General features: G+C 38.8%; 1 long non-coding RNA gene across 1 annotated transcript in view; it reads left to right on the forward strand.

Annotated features, from left to right (window-relative positions):
• The window catches only part of LOC146582846 (uncharacterized), a 71,862-nt gene extending 47,983 nt beyond the window's left edge, over nucleotides 1-23,879 (forward strand). The window contains exon 4 of the long non-coding RNA XR_014893078.1: nucleotides 22,745-23,879. This is a non-coding gene — a long non-coding RNA (uncharacterized LOC146582846). The remainder of the gene's footprint in view (nucleotides 1-22,744) is intronic.
• The last annotated feature ends 442 nt before the right edge of the window (nucleotides 23,880-24,321 follow it).

Here is a 24,321-nt window from a genome sequence, read left to right on the forward strand (position 1 = left end):
ACCAGCCCAGGACCTCCACATCCAGCAGGTTCACCTCCAAGATCGTCTGAGACCAGCCACCCAGACAGCTGCTGGAACAATTGGTTTGCACAACCAAACAATTTCTGCACAAACTGTCAGAAACCGTCTCAGGGACGCTCAACTGCATGCCCGTCGTCCTCATCGGGGTCTTGACCTGACTCCAGCTCGTCGCCGTAACAGACTTGTGTGGGCAAATGCTCACATTCGATGGCGTCTGGCACGTTGGAGAGGTGTGCGCTTCACGGATGAATCATGGTTCACATTGTTCAGGGCAGATGGCAGCTGAGAATGTCCCAGTTCTTGCATGGCCAGCATACTCACCGGACATGTCACCCATTGAGCATGTTCGGGATGTGCTAAATTCAACTAGGGTAAGGCCTTAGATGGCTGAATATACTGCTATTATTATCGATTACATGAGTGGTGGATATATTAACCATTAACCAGCTTAAAATGTAAAAATAACACACAGCTTAAACTGTAATTTTGTGTTCTGGGAGTGAGGTTTTTGTCTAACTATCCGTTTAGTTTCTCCAAGGGACTCACTTTTGTAGAGCTTGTCCTTCAAAGGAATCAGGCACTGAACTGGGGCACGGCTATTGTTCTGATTAATTTGAGTTTTTAAATAATGTCAGCTAGAAGGAGGCCATCAGCTCAGGAGAGTAATAAATTACAACAAGGACAGAAAAGCTGTTAGCGGTGAAAATCTGTGTAGTTAAAAACACAATGTGAATGTCTTCCAGAAAAAATGAAATTGCAAATTTAAAAAATAATTTGTGCTATTAGGAGCAGAGTACGTGGGATGTTGTTTCGAGCGTAGTGCTTCAGTCTAAGGATTCAAACATACATGTGACAGACAAAGGCCCGCCGCAAGGAAGAAAAAATAGAAAGTGAGAGCGAAAGTAAAGAGAGAGGCAGAGAGCAGTGTTGCGTGTGCGATCTCCATTAGCTGTGACAGCCAAACCAGGATCACCGTGCCAGTAAAAGCCCACAGGTGAAGGAGCCAATTTTATAACTAAAAAGGTTTTCAATATTTCATTGATGGTAACGCTGACATTACCTATGAACTCGCCATATTTATTTTACATGCCCATTTTAGGCAACTATGCTTTTTAAAGTGCAAGTTGTCGTATGTGGGATGGATGAAGATGAGTGCTTTGTGCAAATGGGAGCAGATACGGGCCCAGTTAGCATGAGAAATTAATGAAGGCACTAGAAGGTATATTTTAACTTGAATCACTAAGAAAATGAATGCGTATCATGGTTTAGACTTATACTCACCCCTGTCAGGTGAAAGATTGTGTTTTAAAAGCTCTTCTGAAAATACAGAAATACTTCTTATATTATCTCATACTTGAAAACATGCAGTAATTAGATGATGCTCATTTATACTGTACAAACACATGGGGAAAGCATCCACAAAATTTATTCATGTTATTCAGTGAGTTTAGAAGCATCCACAACAATCATGTGCTGCTAAGTTTTGGAGAGCTCAGAGACCCCCCCCCCATCCCAGCGCACCTCACTCCCTGCAGTTCAGCTCGTAATGACACAGTGATTTGATCCTGCAGAGAAAAGAGGCATGTGCATAAGAATGAAACACTAATTAAGAAATTCAGTCATGTGTGAACCTGGAAGAGCATATAGCATTCAGATTAAGTCGCCAGCCCTACTGTCGTTACCTGGCCACACCCCATCAATCAGATAAGACTTTGCAGCTGAAAGGACAGGATTGTTGCAAAGAAGAGGGAGCCTGTACTACTTACAGATACCACAGCAAGAGGGAAGTAATATGCTGATGTTATGCAGGTTCACCATTTATTGTGTTTAGTGTGTTTGTTTACTGTAATTGATAATTAGGTAGTTACGTAGTATAGTTGAAGCTGATGTTAGTGTTCTTATGGGCTCAAGACCATCAGTGAGTTTTGGGAGTGTGGGGTTTTGGGGCCCTTGTTACTGGCTATTATATCCTGTACAGCCATAACTAGAACTTGGTTAGCATTGCAGAAAATCAGACTTGTTTGCGATGGGTATTAGAGCCCACCAGGGCTGCCCTTTGTCACCAATTTGGTTCAGACAGAATTTCTAGGTGCAGGGTATGGAGGGTGTTGGGTTTGGTGGCCTCAGTATCTCATCTCAGCCTTTTGTGAGTGACCTTTGTCATGCAGGCATCACTAAATGATGACCTTCAGTTTGGAAAGTGTTGCAGCTGAGTGTGAAGTGGGTCAGATGATATTTAGCACCTCTAAGTCTGAGACCATGGTTCTCAGATGTGGGTTGGGAATGAGTTCCTGCCCAAGTAGTGGAGTTTAAGTGTCTTGTGGTCTTGTTCAGAAGTGAGGGAAGAAGGGAGTGAGAGATTTTTTGACAGATTGGTGCAACACCTGCAGTAATGTGTGTGCTGCACTGGTCTGTTGTGATAACAAGAGCTGACCGCGAAGCCGAGGCAGTCGATTTACTGGACACTCTACATTCCTGCTCTCACTTCTGGCCATGTGGTAACCGAAAGAATGAGACTGTGGATATAAGTGCCTGCAATAAGATTCCTCCAAAGGATGCCTGAGCTCAGTGTTAAAGATAGCGAGAGGAGCTCAGTCATTCAGGAGGAGTTCAGAGCAGAGATGCTACTCCTCATCAAACCAAGCCAATTGGCTTGGTTCAGCAGAAAAGGATGCCTCGTGGACACCTTTTAGAAGTGTTTCAGCCATGTCCATCCAGGAAATCCTGGGGCAGACCCAGGACATGCTGACAAGATTATTCAAAAATTTTTATTGTCAAAATCATGTAACTATAATACACATACAGACAGAAAAAAATGAAGTCCAAATTCCGGGCATACAAATATAAATCCATAATAAATTATATTTTCAAATCAGATTTAGTTAAACTAAAAATATAAGTGATTACATGAATCCTAAAACACAAGTAAAATCTGTTGATACAAATATGAATGACACAGGCTAATAACATAAATCCCTTGTTGTTATAAGAATCAAATTGTAAGTCGCAGCTCTCTGTAATCTCAAAGATCTGTGAAACACTTCTCTCAACTCTTTAAAGAGAGATCTGCAGTTTATTTTCAATATTTCTTCTTGTTAACTGTCCACTATGCTTTGCTTATATAGAGAATAGTTTTTCTCTTTGTTAACAGTTTCTAGAGTTTTGGAGCAGCTTGAAAAATAGCAGAGTCGGCCATAGACATTGTTGATGATCTGATGCGGAGCTTGTGTAGATTCCTTCTGTTTAATCTTCAAGTCCTTTTGAAAGCACTGGTGTGGGGCTGTGTCAGATAAGGAATTTCACCCATTCATATGTACGTTTTTGAAAGGAAAATGAGTAAAAGTTGTTACTTATCTTAATCAGAAGTTAAACTTTAAAGTAAAAGGTTCATCAAAGTTACTACAATCCACCAGTTTTGCACATCAAAGTCTGTCTTGAGGAGTACTACAACATATGTGAGAAAGTTATCTGAAGCTTTTATTTTTAGTCTGCAGAGAAAGCTCTACAAAATGTCTCACAAGGCAGTGTTGTTTAGGGCTGATGACTACAAGTTTCTGGTGAAGATAGAAAAAAGTGAGTTTACCAGATCTCTGAAGCTCTGTTAGAGGTTAAAAACTCAAGGCTACACTAATTGTTTCTGCTGTGACTTTTGCACATGGCTCAGCAAACTGTTTGTGGGAACCAGAGAGGAAGGATTAAAATGGGTGAATTTATAAAGGTTTCATTGGGATGTCAGTCTGTTTTTCTTACCCATTTCCCTCTTTACCTTTGGAGCTTCCACAGATCTGTAGAACTATTGAGATAAACATAGAGCAAATCTAAGCTGCATTTAAACACTGACTATAATCATCTATGCAATTTAAAAAAAAAAATTGATGACCTACCTGCTTTGATGGAACCCTGTTTTCCTCCAAACTCAAAACATATGCCATGTATTTTTTTTTTTACCTGAGATACATGGTTATTAACTACTTTTCCATTTTGCCTTCCTGCTGTCTGCTGGATACCTTGACCTCTGCCAAGCAGTTAGTTAGTAAGGCTGTGTCATATAGTCCCGATCAAAAGTTTAAGACCACTTGAAAAATGGTAAAAAAATTGTATTTTGCATGTTTGGATCTTAACGTTTCAAGCAGAGCTTCAACATCCAACAAGAAGAAATGGGAGTGAGACAAAACATTTTTTGAGCATTTATTGAAAACAATGTTTAAAGTGAAACAGGCTGTTTTACAACAACCCAGGCCGTTATGGCATCCCCTCCACTGTGGCGCTTAGAAAACCATCAGGACCATCAACGTTACATTTCTTTGTCATCAGAGAATAAAACTTTCTTCCACTTTTCAGTGTCCCATGTTTGGTGCTGTCTTGCAAAGTCCAAATGGTCAGTTCTGTGGCATTCAAAGAGATGAGGCCGTCTGATGGTTATGGGGCTGCAGTCGGCACCACTAACCGCCTTAATTTGGGTCGAGGATTGTCCAGTGTCGTTACGGACAGCCAATTGGATCCTCTGGCTCAGTGCTGGTGAAATTATTATTTTTTTTTTTGGTCTTTCACTTGACTTTTTGTGTTCCATAACCCATAGGATCATTTAAGAAATTCCAAATGACTGTCTTACTGCGTCCCGCCTCAGCAGTGATGGCGCACTGCAAAAGACACTGCTTATGCAGTTCAACAACCCGACCATGTTCAAAAAAGGCCTTTGCAATCAGAATGTCATGACAGTGTGACTACATGACAAAAAATGGCACTGAATCCACATTTTTGCACAGGATTGGATTTTTAAAGGCATGTGGTCTTAAACTTTTGATCAGCTGTAGAACAGCCTTTTTCAGTTTAAGCATTGTTTTCAATAAATTGCATACTCAAAAAATGTTTAGTCTCACTCCCATTTCTTCTTGTTAAATGTTGAAGCTCAACTTGAAACGTTGTTAAGATCCAAACATGCAAAATGTGATTTTTCTTTGCCATTTTTCAAGTGGTCTTAAACTTAAACGTCCTACCTCATATATGAGTTGGTTATGAAACGTCTTACACGGACCAGAAAACTGTACTGCTGCAAACTGGTAGCACAGCAAACCTCGTCTACCACCTACGCAAGAATCACCTGGACAAGCCGAGTAACACATCCCTGTATGAGCACTTCATCCGAGACTGCACACTCTGCAGTTGATGACTGAAGACGGGCTATTTTCCTGATGTGAGAAATGATAGCCAGAGGCCTCAGGGAACCTCTTGAGTCATGTGGCTTTGTCCATGTCACTACAGGTAACAACACATAAGGCCTATATTTATTTTGTTTGAAGTGTTTATTAATCTTATATAGTTGTTTGTGTTTTATTCTTTTCATATTTAATATATGTTGTGAGCCTGATATTACTGCTACAGTTTGCATTTTGTTGGTCTGTGTATTTAATATAGCAGTATATTATGTTGGGCCTTTTATCATTTGTTACTGAAAAAAGATTTTACATTTATGCATTAATATTTTTATGTTTACATTCTTAGTGAAATATTTTCCCAGGTGTTTTAAATAAAAGGACAGAAATCACATATGAATGCGTAGCCTTTATTTTTGACTATTTAATTGAAAAAAAGAAATAATAATTCTGTGTGATCATGATATAAACTATTCATTGAGTTGACAGAAAATGCACTATATTGTGATATATGTTGTTATTGGAAAAAGAAATAAGTTGCATTGGGATATGAGATTTTGGTCATATTGCACACTCGTTGAAGACAACTTTCAAATTTTTCTGCCTGCAAGCACTCCTGAGCTGTGTGCAGTCACAAAGATGGACCATGGTTCTGTGAAACAAGCCAATTGAAATAGTGGTGTTCCAAGTGCAACACATAAACGTCTGGTGTGAACGTATCTTACACAACAACATCTTCAAAGTTTTTTTTCAGTCAAGTTGCATGGCCAAATTTTCTATGCAGTACAGAAAAGTATTACGTTTTTGTCCTTTAGTGCTATAAGGTACTAAGGTGCCAAAAATGTGCTAAGAAAACTTAAACCCTACATCCTGTCTTAATACAAGACGGATATATCTATAGTATGGAAATTCTGTTACCAGAAATATGCTACCATACAAAATCAAGACTCATCAGACCAGCCCACTCACTGGCAGCTCTCTTTTTTAGACCATTAAACCCTATAGATGGTTGTGTGGGAAATTTCCAGTAGATCAGCAGTTTTTAAAATACCCATTATGTTGTTTCAACTTCAGCAGGCCGCCTTGACAATATCTATATTGGTCCATGTGATAGATATTTGCATTAATGGATTTTGTTTTTTCTTCGACATAGCTGTGCAGATGATTTCTGCAAACTGTGCAACAACTGCAGTAGTGTTTGGATTCATGGCATATTGCAGTTATCAGTGGATAGAACAAATGTAAACTAGAGGCTGTTTGAGAAACTGCACAGTTATCTGGAAGAGGAGACTGCCTCTGAATTCCCCAGCATATGGAGTTGTAGACTGCATTATTCACATTGCACTGAACTCACTCTAAATTGTTCTTATTGGCTTTTTTGGGAATCCCCAGCCAGAAGTGACTGTTGCACTGAAGTAACGGTTCAGTGGTTGTGCCTCTCAGATACTGTCAACATAGATCGTTGGAAAATGTCACTAAAAAGGCAAAAAAGAGCCATTAGAATATATCCAAGGGCTCTAGACATGCTGTGTGCTGCTAATGTTAGTGCCTTTACAACTGTAAAAAATAAATGAATTCTTTTGGTCTGTTTAAAAAAACAAAACAAAAACAGAACCCAAAAGACATGTCATGTTATTGCTAAAAATCAAAACATCTTCCTCTCCATTGCTCAAGAGTGTCACGCTTCTCTAATAAAGTTTCTAACTGATAAGCTGATGCTACCTTTCCTGGAAGATGATCTTTTCACCACACTAAAGTGCTTTCTTCAGGGATTTGTCACGGATCATTCACTTAAGGAGGTGGTGAAGCTCTTCTCAGACAACTTCAGAGGTTGAGTAATTCACAATCATGCCTCCGTTATCAACATAGGATTTGATCAGGAAAAAGATTTTGCCAGTGTCTGCAACCCGAGTGAAATACCTCACAATGACTCACACGTACCTTCAGATCTTCTGCACACCAAGATCACAGACCGAGACCTTCGCACCTTTTCATCTTTTGCATGTCTTCTTAACACAGTTAACCAAAGAGCATCCATCAAATATCTATGAAATATAACCCAAAAGGTTCTCCTTTCTGTACCATGGAAAGACTTCTGTAGAAAAAAGGTTTTCTGCTTGCAGGTATTGGTACACCCCCTGAGCAATGGTAATGTCACTACTAGCTAAGGTATAAATGGTAGACTATGGCAGTCTGCTGTCAGTGCAAGATGAAGAGAGCGGAGAACAGAGAAACAAAAGTAATTGAGCAGTAATGTGAAACAGTCTGCATGATAGTTTGGCCTGCATGGGAATTTAGTTTAAAAAATATCTCAATTTTTTTCTTTGTTTTTGGAAAAAACTTCATAAAGTAGTATACTACACCTTTCCCTTAGACATTTGGGCATTTGATTTTTGCTGAGTTTGACTTGAGTGACAAATTTTTGTCTTTGCAAGCCATGGCTTGCACTGTCAAGCTCAGACTTGTTTAAGCAAGCTGCTTTTTTTTTTTTTTTTTTTTTTTTTTTTTTTTTTTTTTTTTGCTGTGAACAAATTTAACTTGTACATCGAGTAACTGCCACTTAAAACTGACGTGAACAAGCTGTGAATAACATACCAAAAAACAGCATCTAACATTAGATACTACAGCAAAGTGAAACAGTTCCAGCATGAAGGAGGTTAGTACCATATATGCTCAATAATTCAGTATGGCCCTCAACGGATGTTATAAGAACTGAAGTGGCCTTTCATAGGAAAAAGATCCTACATTCCTGTACAGGGTGAGGTGGATCTACTTAAGATGAAGAGAAGAAAGCTTCAGATGAGCATTAAATGCACTTCTGATATGTGCAGGTGAAGTTGCAGTTGCAGTGGTGGGCACCGACAAGATCTTGTTCCTTGAAATAAATTAAATAGATAGCAAAAGATTATTCAGTCTAGAGTTAAAGAATGGAGCACACAATTACTTAGTAGACAAACGCTGACCCTGTTAACCTGGCTAAAAAAGCCTGCAACTGCACAAGGCTTTCAAGCAAGCAGAAATGTATTTTAATTGGTGCTGTCAGCGCTAATCTCGATAAAATGACGTTAACGCTATAACCGCATTAAAGTGGCAAATCTTCGTCAGCGAGTTAACGCGGATTGCTCCGTGTGTGGGGCTGGATGGCGCTGGCGCGTTGACACAACACACGGGGCGATCCGCGTTAACCAGCTAACGGAGATTTGCCACGTTAATGCGGTTATAGCGTTAACGTCATTTTAACTAGATTAACGCTGACAGCACTAATTTTAATCCAAAGTGATCTTTAACTAAATCTAAACAAGTGGTACCACAGTACCAAACTGTGACTGGAAATAACAGAAAAGAATAGACATACGGCCAGACAGTCCTCACATGTCATAAACTCACATGTTGAATTGTAACTGGGAGGCTCGTTTTTATTTCAGTCACACATGAAGATTCTGTTCTGTCTTCCTTCTCTCACACCAACCAGTCGCAGCAGATGGCCGGCCCTCCCTGAATCTGGTACTGCTGGAGGTTTCTTCCTGTTAAAAGGAAGCTTTTCCTTCCCACTTTCGCCAGAGTGCTTGGGTTTTTGTCTGCATGTATTACTGTAGGGTCTACCTTACAATATAAAGCGACTTGGGGTGACTGTTGTTGTGATTTGGCGCTGTATAAATAAAATTGAATTGTTACGTCATTTAGTCAACTTCAAGTTATACATCAGTAGTATGAAAATTAAATTGAAGAAATTTTAGTTGGGAGCATAGCACAGATACGTGCTTCTATGTTGAACCACTGGACTGCATTTGTATTAACAGAGAGAAATGTTACAATTTGAACTACAGGTTTGAATTTGATTGATCAGGCTCAGTATTTTTGCTCAAATATCTGGAAATTCCCATAGTTTAATCTTAAATTTGAGATTGTCATTGGTGGATTGCCACCAGCTATATGTGTTATTTCAGGCTAAATTTATATCAAAGCAGTCTCCTAGTATAGGGATTATTGTTTCATCTAATCTCATGAGTAAGGGGCTCCAAGCTGATCCACTAAGCTCTCTTTCATTGTATTTTAAGCTTTTTAGTAGGTTTGATCCATTGCTCTCCAGGTCTTTGCTGACCTAGTCAGCATGGAGGGCGCTGGCATTTTTTAGCAACCAGCATCACATCTCCAGCAGTGGCAGCCGTCTGGCTTAGCACAGCTTCTGTGTGTTTGGCTGTTTTATGAGGCAGAAAATGCTTCCACAATGCAACTGCTTTATGATGCATTTCAAGCTTGGCAGCGATCGGGGGGGACGTTGTATTAGGTACTTGCAAAATCGATGTCCTGGGCCAGACTGGAGCCAGAGCTGATGTTTGGCTGATCTCCTTGGCCCTGTGAGATCAATACAGCAGGAGATCTTTTATTTAGCAATGCTTGACTTCATCTTATATGCCTTACACAGTCACACGTTTACTACATGTCACGTGTGGACTATTTGTGTGGCTGTTCTGGCTCTATGGGTCATATTGACTTTGCTTTCCAAAATTCAATGTATTTCTAGTAGTTTTGGCAAACCTGCATTTGCTCCCTGGTTTTTCCATTTTTTATCTGATGATCAAAGGCAAAGGACTAAAGGAAATAAAGCAAATGCCATCATGACCTCAGCCGTCAACACTGTGATTGATTATTGTGTTTTTGAGATGATCGATTGTTAATGTGTTTATTAATGCATTCACTGACATACAACTATACCAGCAGATTTATGTAGATATATAGCATTCAGCCACAACATTAAAATTACCAACGGGTAAAGTGATTGATCATCTCATTACAATGCAATGGAAAACATGGTTCATGCTGTTCATGTGAATGGTATGTTGACATTTAATGGATGGGGCGTGTTTGCAAAGACCACTCCCATCAGGATAGACATGTTTCATCATAGGATAAAGGGGTCCATTCCATCAGCACACCTTTCCACACCCTCAGAATCATGATTTATTTATTTTTTAAAACAGTGCCATGACTTTAGTATGTAGTAACAACACCATGCTAATGTTTTCCATACTACTATGACATACTATGATTTAGAGGTCAGTAAAAATGTTTAATTTGCATTGTCATTTCTAGAAAAGTGCAAAATTTCAAAGATTACCTATGCTTTCACAACAGTAAAACCTTTCAAACTTGTGCTGTTGTCTTTATGAAATTGCGATGAAACGTAATTGCAATTACTTTCATTTTTACCCCTTCTTTCATAGATAATAAAGCAGATGTTGGTTAAAAAAGAGATGTTGTATATTTAGAGAAATAACGTCATAAATTTGCAAGAAAAACTATTTTGTCTTATTTTATATTTTGTCTAAGGATCACATCCTTTTGCTTTTGCAAGTTCAGATCAATGTCATCATAACACAAATGGCACCAGGAAACAATTTAAACAGTATATTACAAGTTAAAGTTATATTACAAGTTTTTCTGTATTACGATTTGCAGTCATACAGTAATACAAGTAAAAGCATCATTTTTTTCTCTCGTAGTAATAACCTCTTCCACTTACTCTATAGCTTCTTGTTCTTAAAATGGCCCTAATGTTTTTTTCATACTTTCTTTGTAATCAGCGATTTATTTACTGCAACCTTACACTGGTATCCCTCTTTCAGCTGCAAATAGCAGTTTATGTTGCTGTTTTCCCCATAGAGCTGTATTAAAAAGAATCCTCCAAGGCTGAAAAATGAGTGTCAAAAACTGCAGTTCCTCTAGATCAGGGCTGCCCAATCCCGGTCCTCGAGAGCTACCGTCCTGCAGCTTTTAGATGCATCCCTACTCCAACACAGCTGAATCAAATGGTTTGATTACCTCTTCAGCATGCCATCGTGTTTGGCAAAGGCCTGATAACAAGCCATTCATTTGATTCAGCTGTGTTGGAGTAGGGATGCATCTAAAAGCTGCAGGACGGTAGCTCTCGAGGACCGGGATTGGGCACCCCTGCTCTAGATGAGGCTGGTTCAGAAGACAGTCAATCCCCACAGACTCCCATGTTAAAAAGTATTCTACAGCCAGGTACACGCTACAGTTTTGGCCTCTATGGATAATTTCTCCTTCATAACAACTCTGAGTAGGGCAATTCTTCTTTTTTCTTTTTTTTCCATGACTCATTCACCTGGATAATTAAATTAGGGGTGTGGCTGATTTGATTGACAGGTGTCCTAGAAAAGGCAGCTGGGGCTGATGGGTGTCTGCAAGCATCATTTCTGCTACTTTGGTCATTAAATTGGACCTCAATACTATGTGTGTGACATTTGGAAAATTTTAAATGATTTTCTGGCTTGCTTTGGCAGAGACCGTCCACGAAGTTCATGCCTAAATTTTGGTGACTGAACTTTTAGTATTTGGTTTGTACCTAAAAAGCAGGTATCTGGATCTTTGCATTGCACCTGTACAATTTAGGTATGCAGCTGCTAAGTAAACTTGCTCTTGTTAGCTGCTAACCTAGCGCTTCACCCTCAAGAAAACAACATGCTGATGGGCAAAAAATTTATGTTGAAACTTTGAAATATGAATCTTAAGACCAATGGATGTTGCCACTTTAGTTAAGTTCATCTTTCATACCGTCTATGATCTGAATGCAGATATCTGTTCTTAAACAGTCTTTGTGACTGAAGCTCCTCCCATCTGACTTTGAGTTCATTGTCAGGAAACAAAGTCAAAACAATCTTTCATCTAGGCATACTGATGCAAAATTATTATTATCTAGGCCTATTTAGCATTTTTATACACACCTTATAATAGCTCAGGTGTACCATGCAGTGCATTAGTATTTCTCCGTTTTTTTTAATCCAGGGTTTTCCTTTAATTTGTCACTCGTCTGTACATTTATTAATGACTTTAACTAATTGACTGACTCCGACAGTGAAATTTACATGCAGAGCTCTACACAGCGCTGAGATATTCCTGTGAACCGTAATGAGTGCATTAGCGTAATCAGAGTATCAGCGGAGTGTGTGTATGTTTTGGAGCTGAAATGCATATGAACACACTCCGAGTGTTTCCACTTTGCTGAGCAGAGAGGTCTGATGTGGAGGTTTAGAGTGAGGCTAAGCTGTAATTGAATACCAACAGGACTGGTGTTTCTGCTCAGACCTCTGAAGGAAGATCTGACCTTGAGACGCTACCACTGATAGACAGCAACACAAAGACCGGGCTGGCTAATTAGATTAAAAAACATGGATCCCAAGGGATGGAGATGTGACAAGCACATTGATTCACTACATCTCTTCAATTTCCATCTCTCTCCAGCCTTCTCCCTCCTTTCCACCTCCCCCTATCCACTCATTCCCTGCCGGGTTTTTTTTCCCTTCTCATTGTGCTATATATCTCAGCTCTATATTTTTCCTTTCCCACTGTCTTTGTTGCTCCCTTTTTGTCTCTTTTCTTAAGATTCACAATATCCACATATCTTAATCAAATATTACTCAGGAATTGATAGGAATTGTGACATTTTCAAAAAAGTGAAATTGACAAATGATAAAGTAGTGATATAAAAATATCTAAGACCGAATGTCATCGCCTTATCTTACAAAGATGTCTTACAAATGTTTCACTGTCATTTCAAAATCTTATTGTCACTAAACTGTCTGTCCAGCATGACCTCTATAAAAGTCATGTCTGCCATCTGTCCCTTTGTATGAGGGCAAGTAGCTATTAAATAGCCATTACCAAAGCATTGCCATTTCTTGATCTTTTTTCTGCAGACATTCTATCTGAAAAGTACATATAGAAATAGAAAAGATTAATGTTATCAAAATGTGAATCTTCATACTAAAAAAAACTAAATGTAATGCAGTTTTCTAGATTACTGGCCAGTTCATAATAAATTGTATTCTCTTGTGTTTTGCTTCCTCCTTTGAGTTTTAGGTATTATTAGTACAGTGAGTTTGGAACAGGTGTATGGGGCATTAATGCTGGGTGGGATGACCAAAATAATATTGTCACAGCATTATGTGATGATCATCATTATTATTAGTAGTAATAGCATTTCTAATCCTCCATAAGAAGGGCTTCATAAAGCTTTACATTAAAAGTTATGTGGCTCTGTTAGCAATAAATTCTTTTCCAGTTTTTTTAACAACATATGAGTAAGAATAACAAAAGAAATGATTTATTTATCTCAGATTTTTGTAAGTGTTTTGTGAGAGAGGTTTGTATAATAATACCATCAATATTAATAAGTGAAATATTTCAAAATCAATGAAGCACAACATGATTTAAAAATAGTAGAAAAGAACATTCTCTGCTAGACAACTGTGTTGATTTGTAGAGAGAGATTGCATGAAGAATAAAAGATTTGATTTACTCGTTAGCGGTAACATTACAGCTTTGACACAAACTCTAGTTTGATTTATTCTTCTAAATTTTGTGGCATAAATAAACCTGTCTCCACTTAAAAAATACCTCTTAGCCATGAGTAACACGTTTTATTTTAGTCCCTCTCTGCTCTCTTTTCTTCCTCTTCTACATTTCAAAAGATTTTGAATCATGCACTGTGTACCAGTCATGCAAGCTTTGCGGTGTCTGATATCACTACTTAGCTACTGTGTGAAGGGGCAGGGGTTTATGTTGTTTTTAATTTCAGTTCTGATTTTGGCCGCCCTAAACGCCCAAACTCACTCACATCAGTTAAGCGTTATGTTTTATTTTTGTATCTTTTATTATTGCAATTTATAACATAATTATTTGTCAAGTATTATTTAATATAATGCGGATAATTTAAATTTCAATTAATTATTTTAATTAACTGATTGACAAGTTGTTACCAGTGAGCATGTTGTGTCAAAGTCTGATCCACCGCTCGCTTGTTACCAAAATGCTCGAGGCTTCAAAACAGGACTTCACAAACTAGTGGCTGCTGTCATGAAACATATAAGGAAAGATATAGTCCTCTAACTTTTTAAATACAACTCCCAAACAGAAATCTCTCTGTGACTGCTTAATTCAGAGCAGTTGTTAGTCACATGCATCGGTTATAAAATTCACCTTTTTTTTTGGATTAAATAACTAATTAAAGCAAACTCTTGAATGAATATAAGTGCCATAAGAACTGAGAGGATGAGACAGTATTTGTGAAAATTAATAGAAGGTATACAACCTTTAACTTGACTGAGCTTGTATATTGGATTCAAGTGATTCTCATGTCAGGCTCCATAATATCTGGCTTTTGTTACTTAGACTATGCTCGTTAATACAACAGATTAATTGTTGCGCATCATAATCCTTAAAAGTAGCAGAAGGCAATGAAATACTACAACTACTGTGTGTTTCATAATGCTCATCTTAGCAGTCTTTCCCACCCCTGTTCCCACCACTAACACATGACCCTACGCTGTGTTCACTGCATCATTCCATGTTTGGCACTGATCACCACCTGCACTCATGTATATATCTTTCTACGTAGCACTTTTAATTCTTCTTCTTACTTTTATTTTTTCATGTCTATTTAAGCGCAATTTATGACAGTATGTTTGCACTGAAGCACCGCAGCAATTTCCTAATGTTGTAAACCTGCTCAACATTTGGCAATAAAACCCTTTCTGATTCTGATTCTGATTCTTTGGAAAGGGCAGAAGCATCAATTACAGATGGGGGGCAGGTAATCCTAAGTGCAGACCTCGGTAAAAAGAGGCAAAATGCATCATCATTCCACTCCCTTCTTGCTCCTTCACTAATTAAGCCATCTCCTGTTAACAAGGCTGCAGGCCCTGCTCTTTATGAACGGATAGACTGAAAGGACACCAAGCAAACTCCTGACAGTTAATCACTACATTCTCCCACATCGATCACAGACCAAAGAAAAATGTCAAATGAGCAAACTGCATATGCTTACTTTTCAGATTATATGGAGAGGCTTTGATATGCATACTGAGTATTATTTTCAAGATATCACTATGACACTAAAAAAATCTTTCTTGCTTTAGAAACCGTCATATGACTAAAGAAGTAGTATTGATCTTTTTTTCAAAGAGGAGGATAAAACGTGCACGTTCGTGATCCTATTTAATACAGTGAGAGAACTGTAATTCTCTCATCAGCTTAGCGCGTACAGCATTGCTATCCATACACAAAGGAAAGAGCGGGAGACATTCATCAGCCTGATTAACAACTTCAGTCATTGTCTTCTTTAATTACAACAAAGTCAACAGCTCCATTACTTCCCTTGCTATCTATCTTTCATCTCTGCTCTCTCTGAGGATTGCGATGTTGGAACAAAACAGAGCAGGCTTTAGTCTCATCTGTAGGCCGTCGAGAAGGTCGACTCCCACAGCGGAATATAATCAGCATTCAGAGGAAGACGAGGAATTGAGACATCCAACCAAAACATGTATCCGTGGCTCCTGGTGGTGATTAGTGTTCCTTCTGCCAATTGGGCTCAGTTCTCTACCGTTGCAACCACCGCTCGCCTTGAAATTGATTTGCTCGGTATCAAGCGAGTCAGTCAACTCAGCCAGTCACACGGTAAACCAATCTCTCAGTCACTCAATTAGTTTCTCAACAGTTAAGTAAGTCAGCTAGTAGGGCAGCTGTATCTGTTAGTGAGCAGATAGTCTTTGAGTAACACAAACTTATCCAACAAATAAATAAATAACTCAGTCCACCAGCTTTCTAGTCAGAAGTTCTCTCAGATGGTTACTTATCAAAGATAAATCAGTCAGTCGATCCTCGTCTTGTGTTATAGTGGCTACTCTGAAGCGGAGGGAGCTTAAACTAATGCTGTGCAGCTTTACGAAGAGAGTGATTGCCGACACGATCAGCATAACAAATGATCTGCGTCGATTTGTGCGGTTCTAAAACAGCACAATGAGAGTTATGGCGTGCCGTTAATGACTGTAACATTTAACAACAGCTATAATATCACTTGGTAGTGTGGCTGGAACCGCATTAAGACTGATAAGAGATGATAATGGTAGTTTACTTCACATTATCTCCCAACAGGGGACAATTTTGGACATAATGTTTTTTTCTAAATTGGGGCAGCTGTGTGGTATAGGTTAGAGAGGCAGGCTTATGATTGAAGGGTCAAAGGCTTGAATGGGGAATGTTAAATGGGAAAAATCTGGGTGAAGGAAACGGGTGAGTTGAGCACTCTTCTAAAAAGTGCTCTTGAGCAAGAGTCTTAAGCCAGACACCTAACCCCAAAATGCTCTAGCTCCTCATTTAAAAAAAAAAAAAAAAGGAATTTAGACTATAAATAATAACCTGCTCCCTCCTCATATCCAGATTCACTGAAAGGAGGCAGTGTGTTAAATCACAGCAGCCCTGCAGAGCCAGGCACTTTACACAGCTAGGCCAAAAATGGATGCATGACTCTGTACTGTATAAGTCATCTTGCCTAAAAGCCCCAAATGTTATAATGCTGCATTTTATTCTCACTCCCCTAAACCTCTGTAGATCTACTTTGTCCCACACGCCATCAGACTGTTTAACTCCTCTCTGGAGGGGAGAGGGAGGGGAAACAGGAGGACAAAGGAGGGAACAACTAAGCTGTAGTGCCTCTTCTTATCTTATCTTATCTACTCAAACACAAAGACAAAAATAGCAACTCAAGGATATAAGGATATATTTTTAGCCAGTATTGTTTCACAATCCAAGCACATGTGTTAATGGATAGTGGTAACATACTGCTGTGCCTTGAGGTAAACCCAAGTGTGCCCTGGGATTTTGTGTCAAATCAAACATTAATATTATTGCAAATGCACAAAAAAGTAATGAATTGAAATAAAGTGTCAAAGGCTCTAAGGACCAGCTGATCTTACATTTTTCACAGGGCAATTGCATAGGTGGCCTAGTGGTAGGCAACAGCTTCAGACAAATTAAGGAGCTTGAAAAGAAAAAGTGACTGGACTTCTTCATCTCTCATTTGAGAAGCTTCTTAGGGACAAAGAACAAATGGTGGAAAGTCCCAGCTATTTAAGCCCTAGTGGGAGTTGTCCCTTAAGAGGGTCGTTGACCCACTATCGATCAGGTGCCTCATCACATGAGCCAAGGTGTGAAAAAGGGTGTGGGTTAGTATCAGCAGTGGTTTCAGGTGAAACCTTTACTCACCCTATCATGTGACCTATTGAGATCAGCTGACGCCAGATGTGAGTGGGCGTTAAAGTGCTGGGGAGAAGATCTCAAAACTGGATTGTAGGTGGCAGACAGTGGGCGTGATAAGCCGACCGTCTGTTCAAGGATGGTCGTTCACAGATGGCTTCTTCACTCCTCTTTCAATACGTTTATGGAGTGGCTGTTTGGTTTCTCTAATGTAGAGGTCTGAGCATTCCTCGCTGCACTGCACAGCACACACTAAGTTGTTTGGTTTGTCTCTGGGAGTTTTGTACTTGGGATGAACCAGTTTTTTGTCTGAGTGTGTGGCTAGGTTTGAAGTGCACTGGGATGTCATGAGTGGAGAAGATTATCCTGAGTTTCTCTGATAAACCTGCTACATACAGGATGACAACGTTGTTTCTGTTTGTTGTTGTCTGACCTTCTAAATTGTGCATCTTTGTTGATTTGATCAAAACCCAACTGGGATAACAACTTGTTTTAACACTAGCATCCCCAGGCTTCTACCTTTCTACCTATAAAACCCGAGAGCAGTCAAATGGTGGAAGTGGAAGCTAAATTGGCTAGTCATTCATATGTATATTAGGTCGTTACCTAGGAATTCTGGAGGGAGGGGAGTGGGGGTGAGTGATTGAGGGGGTGGGGGAGTGGAGTGTTTCAGTTTGCCATCTTAGGGAGAAATCAACACATGTCCTTTGTATGTCCTTTGTTGCTGACATTTATTGATGAAAACAGTACAAAAAACCAACCATTTGTACACATATTTACAAATAATGATAAAAAGTGAGTGAGTACATTTCAACATTTTCAGCAATCACTCACAATCCTGGCACTGCCACGGTATCTGTCGTCTGCATTTACCACATGTGTACCTGTAGCAGTGAACACATCGCACAGTGGCCTGATTTTTTTTGCATCTGTGTACTTGGATTTTAGGTCGCAAGCCACCCAAAACTTGCTCCATGCACCACTCAGCAGGCCATTTGTAAATATGTGTACAAATGGTTGGTTTTTTGTACTGTTTTTATCAATAAATGTCAGCAACAAAGGACATACACCCATGTGTGTTGATTTCTCCCTAAGATGGCAAACTGAAACACTCCAAGTTGGTGACTTTTGGAGATTTGTTTCCCTGGATGATTGAGAATGCATCAAGATGAAACACAAAAGGAAGCTCACCGCTTTTAGCAGCTCCCCCACCCCCTCAATCACTCAGTGAGTGATTGAGGGGGTGGGGGAGTGGAGTGTTTCAGTGTTTCAGTTTGCCATCTTAGGGAGAAATCAACACATGTCCTTTGTATGTCCTTTGTTGCTGACATTTATTGATAAAAACAGTACAAAAAACCAACCATTTGTACACATATTTACAAATGGCCTGCTGAGTGGTGCATGGAGCAAGTTTTGGGTGGCTTGCGACCTAAAATCCAAGTACACAGATGCAAAAAAAATCAGGCCACTGTGCGATGTGTTCACTGCTACAGGTACACATGTGGTAAATGCAGACGACAGATACCGTGGCAGTGCCAGGATTGTGAGTGATTGCTGAAAATGTTGAAATGTACTCACTCACTTTTTATCATTATTTGTAAATATGTGTACAAATGGTTGTTTTTTTGTACTGTTTTCATCAATAAATGTCAGCAACAAAGGACATACACCCATGTGTGTTGATTTCTCCCTAAGATGGCAAACTGAAACATTCCAAGTTGGTGACTTTTGGAGATTTGTTTCCCTGGATGATTGAGAATGCATCAAGATGAAACACAAAAGGAAGCTCACCGCTTTTGTTGCTGCCATAAATGCCATTAGTTCAGGGAGGTCCATGAACCAATGAACATGCTCCATGCACCACTCAGCAGGCCATTTGTAAATATGTGTACAAATGGTTGGTTTTTTGTGCTGTTTTTATCAATAAATGTCAGCAACAAAGGACATACAAAGGACATGTGTTGATTTCTCCCTAAGATGGCAAACTGAAACACTGAAACACTGAAACACTCCACTCCCCCACCCCCTCAATCACTCACTGAGTGATTGAGGGGGTGGTGGGAGTCAAAGAGCAGGTCAAAGAGCAGGTACTGGCCTGTGTGTGTGGGCTTCTTCGGTGTTGAGGTTTCCATTCTCCTCAGTGTACACAGCACGGTCCACAAATGGCAAACTATTATCCTTTGTATCTTCCCTAATTAAATATTTCTTTTCACTGAGTTGATTTGGACAGTAAAGGTTGGTTACAATAGGTGGGACTGGGGTGCCCATTGCACATCCATGTTTTTGTCTGTAGAAACCCTTGTTGTATTTAAAATATGTGGTGGCAGAGGTCTAACAGTCTGCATATCTGATCAAGGGTAAATCTGATTCTGTTTTTTTAAGGAGCTGTCTTGCTGTAGTCGTTTTCTGACTCCACAGCCTCAGTTATAGGTATACAGGTGAAGAGTGAGACCACATCAAAGGACACTATGGTTTCATCTGTGTACGTTTCTGGACCTTATTGGTGAAGTCAATGGGGTTTTTGATGTGATGGGGTGTATTCCCCACAAGGGGAATCAGGATGGTGTCAAGGTGGTTGAAAATGTTGTAGGTGGCTGAGTTTATACTGCTAACAATGGGTCTGAGAGGGACTCCTTCTTTGTGGATCTTTGGAAGTCCATGAATACAGGGTATAACATTCCCTGGGTACAGGCAGTGGTATGTAGGACGGTCAATGGCTTTATCCTTTCAAGTTGTTGTAGCCAACTGATGATTTTTCTTTGTAGTTGCTTTTCTGGTCTCGTCTTAAGGCTTCATAGGTATCTTTGTCACTGAGGAGTGCAGTAATTTTTGTGTAATAATCAGTTGAGTTTAGAACAAAAGGCAGTTGGTAATATGGTGATAATAGGAAGTGATAGTCTTCTTTTCTTGTATTGTTAAGTTAAACAGAGTAATTTTTGCTCAGGAAAATGTATCTGAAACCTTTAGCGTGATTTGCTCTGCTTCAGGTTGTGTTAATTTATTAATCCTTATCACTGTTTCTGTGGTTGTGATGAGTTGCTGTTGTGGAGAAATGGCAGAAATGAGACCTTTGGCTAACACCTTCTTTTCAGGTTCAGTGAGGTTCCTGTCTGATAAGCTCTTCACCAGTGTTGGGCAAGTTACTTTGTAAAAGTAATTAATTATAGTTACTAGTTACTTCTTCAAAAAAGTAACTGAGTTAGTAACTGAGTTACAATATTCTAAAAGTAATTAATTACTTGAAAAGTAACTATTGCGTTACTTTTAAAAAAACACGTTTAACCCTCTGGGGTCCAGGGTATAATTGGCCATTTTTAACTACTTTTGATTTTCCCTCCAGATTTTCCCTTTAAAAACAATTTACTTTGCCTTATTTGGTATCATCCTTTTCAGCACAACCTCACGTGTCTGAATTTACAGTTGTGTTTTCATTTTGACATACTGTATTAACAGAATTCATCTAAAATCAGACAAAAAACATAAAATCAGAGTAGAAAGTTATATTTTTTACTGTAACAACCACAAACATGTTTAATGAATCATATTTCATAACTTTCAAATGCAAATATAAATTGTCAGTTTTAAAATCCTATGCACAAGTTTTGCAAACAACAAAGTTATTTGCATCCATTTACATTTTACCTTGATTTTTTAAATAACCATTTCAAACTATTTACAGAACAATCAGCTGTTCTGCATTCAATAAGATGCTACACAAATTATTTGTGCCACTCCAAAAAATACTTTCTGTCCACTATAAAGGAGAACATCACAGCCTGATACCTGCAGGTCTGACAGCAGCAGGTGTATCGCTCCTTTTTCGACCTGGAGACAGCAGTCGCCCCATTGTTCTGACACACTACACAGAACTATCCACAACACTACACACTAACTACAAAAGACAACACATTAACTACACACTCCAAACACGCTTGTCTTGTCTGTATGGTCTAGGGATTGATTTGGAATTATACGCTTTTGTTTGCAATGTATTGAATTTCCAGAATTGTCTTTCTTTTCCTTTAATGTAAGCTGATCCTTATCCACAAACTCAGAAATCTCTTCTAGGACTTTCCAGTTTTTGATGGATGGTAGGATAGTAAACAGCCTCCCAAAAAAACCGACATAAGCTATCCTGAAGACAATATAAACACAGGTAAAAATCATTGTTCCTCCAATTGTGAGAAAGGGTTGAAACCTGCTCTACTCATCGATACAATCAACGAAACAAAATCACGTGAAGAAACCGATGCTAGATGTCACACAGCTAACCTGGCTTCAGATGATCCCAGTGAAGGGGAACATCTGATGAATTTAACCATGATTCTTAGAGAAATATGCAACTTCAGACAAGATGTCAAAGAACAGCTCGAAGATACTAAAGGAGAAATATCGAAAACCGACACAAGACTGGATGAGGTGGGAGCTAGAATCCTGGAAAACGAGGAGAGACTGCAGAAAACGGAGGAGGCTATATCTAAGCTGCTAAATATGTACAAGCAGACCCAGCTGAGACTAACCAACCAAGAGCGATGCTTAAGAAGAGAAAATGTGAGAATATATGGTGTCCTGGAGGGAGCTGAGGGTGAGCCAAAAGCGATGATTCAGTTCGTAGAGAAATTACCGAGAGAAAATTTGGACACTGACAATGAGAAAAACATGGTGATTGAGAGAGCTCACAGAGCGTTGATTCCAAAGCCCCCACCGGGAGCACAGCCCCGATCCATCCTCATGAAGTTCCTGACAATAACTATAAAACCACATTACATTCACTTTTTACTCTTCAAAAGAAAGCAATTCGAATCATCCACAATGCAGGTTATAGGGAACATACAAACTCACTATTTTTGCAGTCTGAAATATTGAAAATTGACGATATAGTGAAATTCCAAACAGCACAAATTCTATTCAAAGCAAAAAATAAAGAACTGCCAGGTAATATTCAGAGTATGTTTTTTTTTGAAAGAAGGAAGTTATAATTTAAGGGGTTTTTGTAACTTCAAAACAATGAAGGTACGTACTACAAGAAAAGGCTTTTGTGTTTCTGTTCATGGAGTGAAACTATGGAACAAACTGAATATGGAATTAAAGCAATGTCCAAACATAAAACTGTTCAAAAAGAGTTATAAAAATATGATCTTCTCGATCTATAAAGAAAAGGAAAATATTTAAATTAAGTGAATGTCTCTATTTAAAAACAAACAAACAAAAAATTCATGATGTGATATTATAGTATATAGTATATCAGAAATCTGTTCACTATTTTTATTACAAATTATATCAGTAAGGAAGCTGACTAAATATTCACTGATAATTTATGGGACAGGGGTGGGATTAAATAAGTGTATACTTCTTCCCACTCCCTTTCAACATGTAAATTAATCAGAATGTTTTTTTGTATGTAATTTGTATAGTATATATTTTTTTCTCTCATTTCTTTTCTAAATGTACTTGTATATTGTTCACATGTTGAATTAAATTATCAATCAATCAATCAATCAATCAATCAATTACAGAATGAAGGAGGAAGTGGTGAGGCAGGCCTGGCAAAAGAAAGGCTACACACGGGACAACTGTAAGATCAGCATCGACCGCGACTACGCTCTGAGAATCCTTGCCAGAAGACGTGATTGCATGGAAGTAAGGAATGGTCTGAAGGATAAAAACCTCTACCCTGCTCATCTCAGCATTCTTTACGAAGACGAGACAAAGATATACGAGACTGCTAAGGATTCAGATGGTGAAGCCTCCATGAACAGCAATCAAGAAAGCCTCAACTTACAGAGAAAAGTTGAACTTTTCGGACTTCAATTTCAAGTTAAACCCTATACTAGACTCATTGTGATCATCACCTCAGAACAAACCCCTTCCTAAACAAGTGAAAACGTTAATGGAAGAGATGGACATAATAGATGTTTCGAGAGATCTTCACCCAAAGAGTAGAGGCTACATACACTACTCCATCCCACATTAAGTTTACTCCACAATTGATTATGTTTTATATTTACTGCAGACAGATTTAAAATGAAGGACTGCAAGATTCTGACAATTGACTTGTCAGATCATAGCCTGATTGGTTTGTCCCTGCTACCCGGATTGAGAAATAGGAAAACATGGACTGACTGATAGCAAACTGACTCTTATTGCAATTTTATCTCTGTTGTGATGTGCCAACATTGGTTTGAAGAAAGCAGCTGTGAGTGTTCCCAGACCTGCCTTCTGTCTTTGAAGCAGGCATTTCAGTAGCAGTGCAGCTACAAGTTCATTGAACACAGTCGTAATAATTCTGGTAGGCAAAGTCTCCAACAACTGTTTTCCTTAGTGTGACTCTCGCATAAGGGGATGACAGAGTGAAATTAAGCACTGTTTTGTGCAAAGCAAAGCACTGTGACTTAAATTGTAGGTGACATGCTAGCACCATTATTTCAAAAAGAGGAATGACAACATTCCAGATTATATCAAGGTACTTTTGTTTACTTGTTTTAGCTATTATAAATGCAGTTTTCCCTTTACATATTGGTTTAAAACATGTGGTTTAAAAAATCTACATTCTCAGACACTGTTTCCGTGCTGTGTTTTTGGTCATTGTGGTTGGAGAAAAAAGTTATTTATCGTAAATCTCTCTTTCCTGTCCTTTGCATTTTTTCCAACTGGCTGCAGGGCATTGGGACCCAAACACCGTGAAAACAAGCTCCATGCATAATGAGCAATTCTACTGTTTTTGCAGAGATGTTAAAAAAAAGTTTGTGCAGTGGAACTCAAACCAGCAACCTACAGTCTTAGTCTTATTTGAGTTGCTCTAGTATTATTTGATTATACCCCATTTATTAAATGATTGTGTGGCTGAGTTTAGTGCCAACCCAGCAAGTCTTAAAAATAAAATTTCACTTTCTTGTTATGCTTTATTAAGTATAATTTGTTTAGGTACAAATCAAATGTAATCAGATTAACATATTTGCAAAAATGCAGGACTCTCAATGCTGTTACTTAACTTAAATATCAAGTGCGGGTCAATTATCTGCTCGTCATTGCTTTTAGAGACAACTGCACTTACAGTTTTGTGTTCTTGTGTTGCTATATGGAGGCTCTGATT

The sequence above is a fragment of the Mchenga conophoros genome, linkage group LG1, assembly GCF_057382185.1.
Source record: "Mchenga conophoros isolate Kocher_MC1m ecotype Shallow Benthic linkage group LG1, M_conophoros_male_GT1.1, whole genome shotgun sequence".
Lineage (NCBI taxonomy): Eukaryota > Metazoa > Chordata > Actinopteri > Cichliformes > Cichlidae > Mchenga > Mchenga conophoros.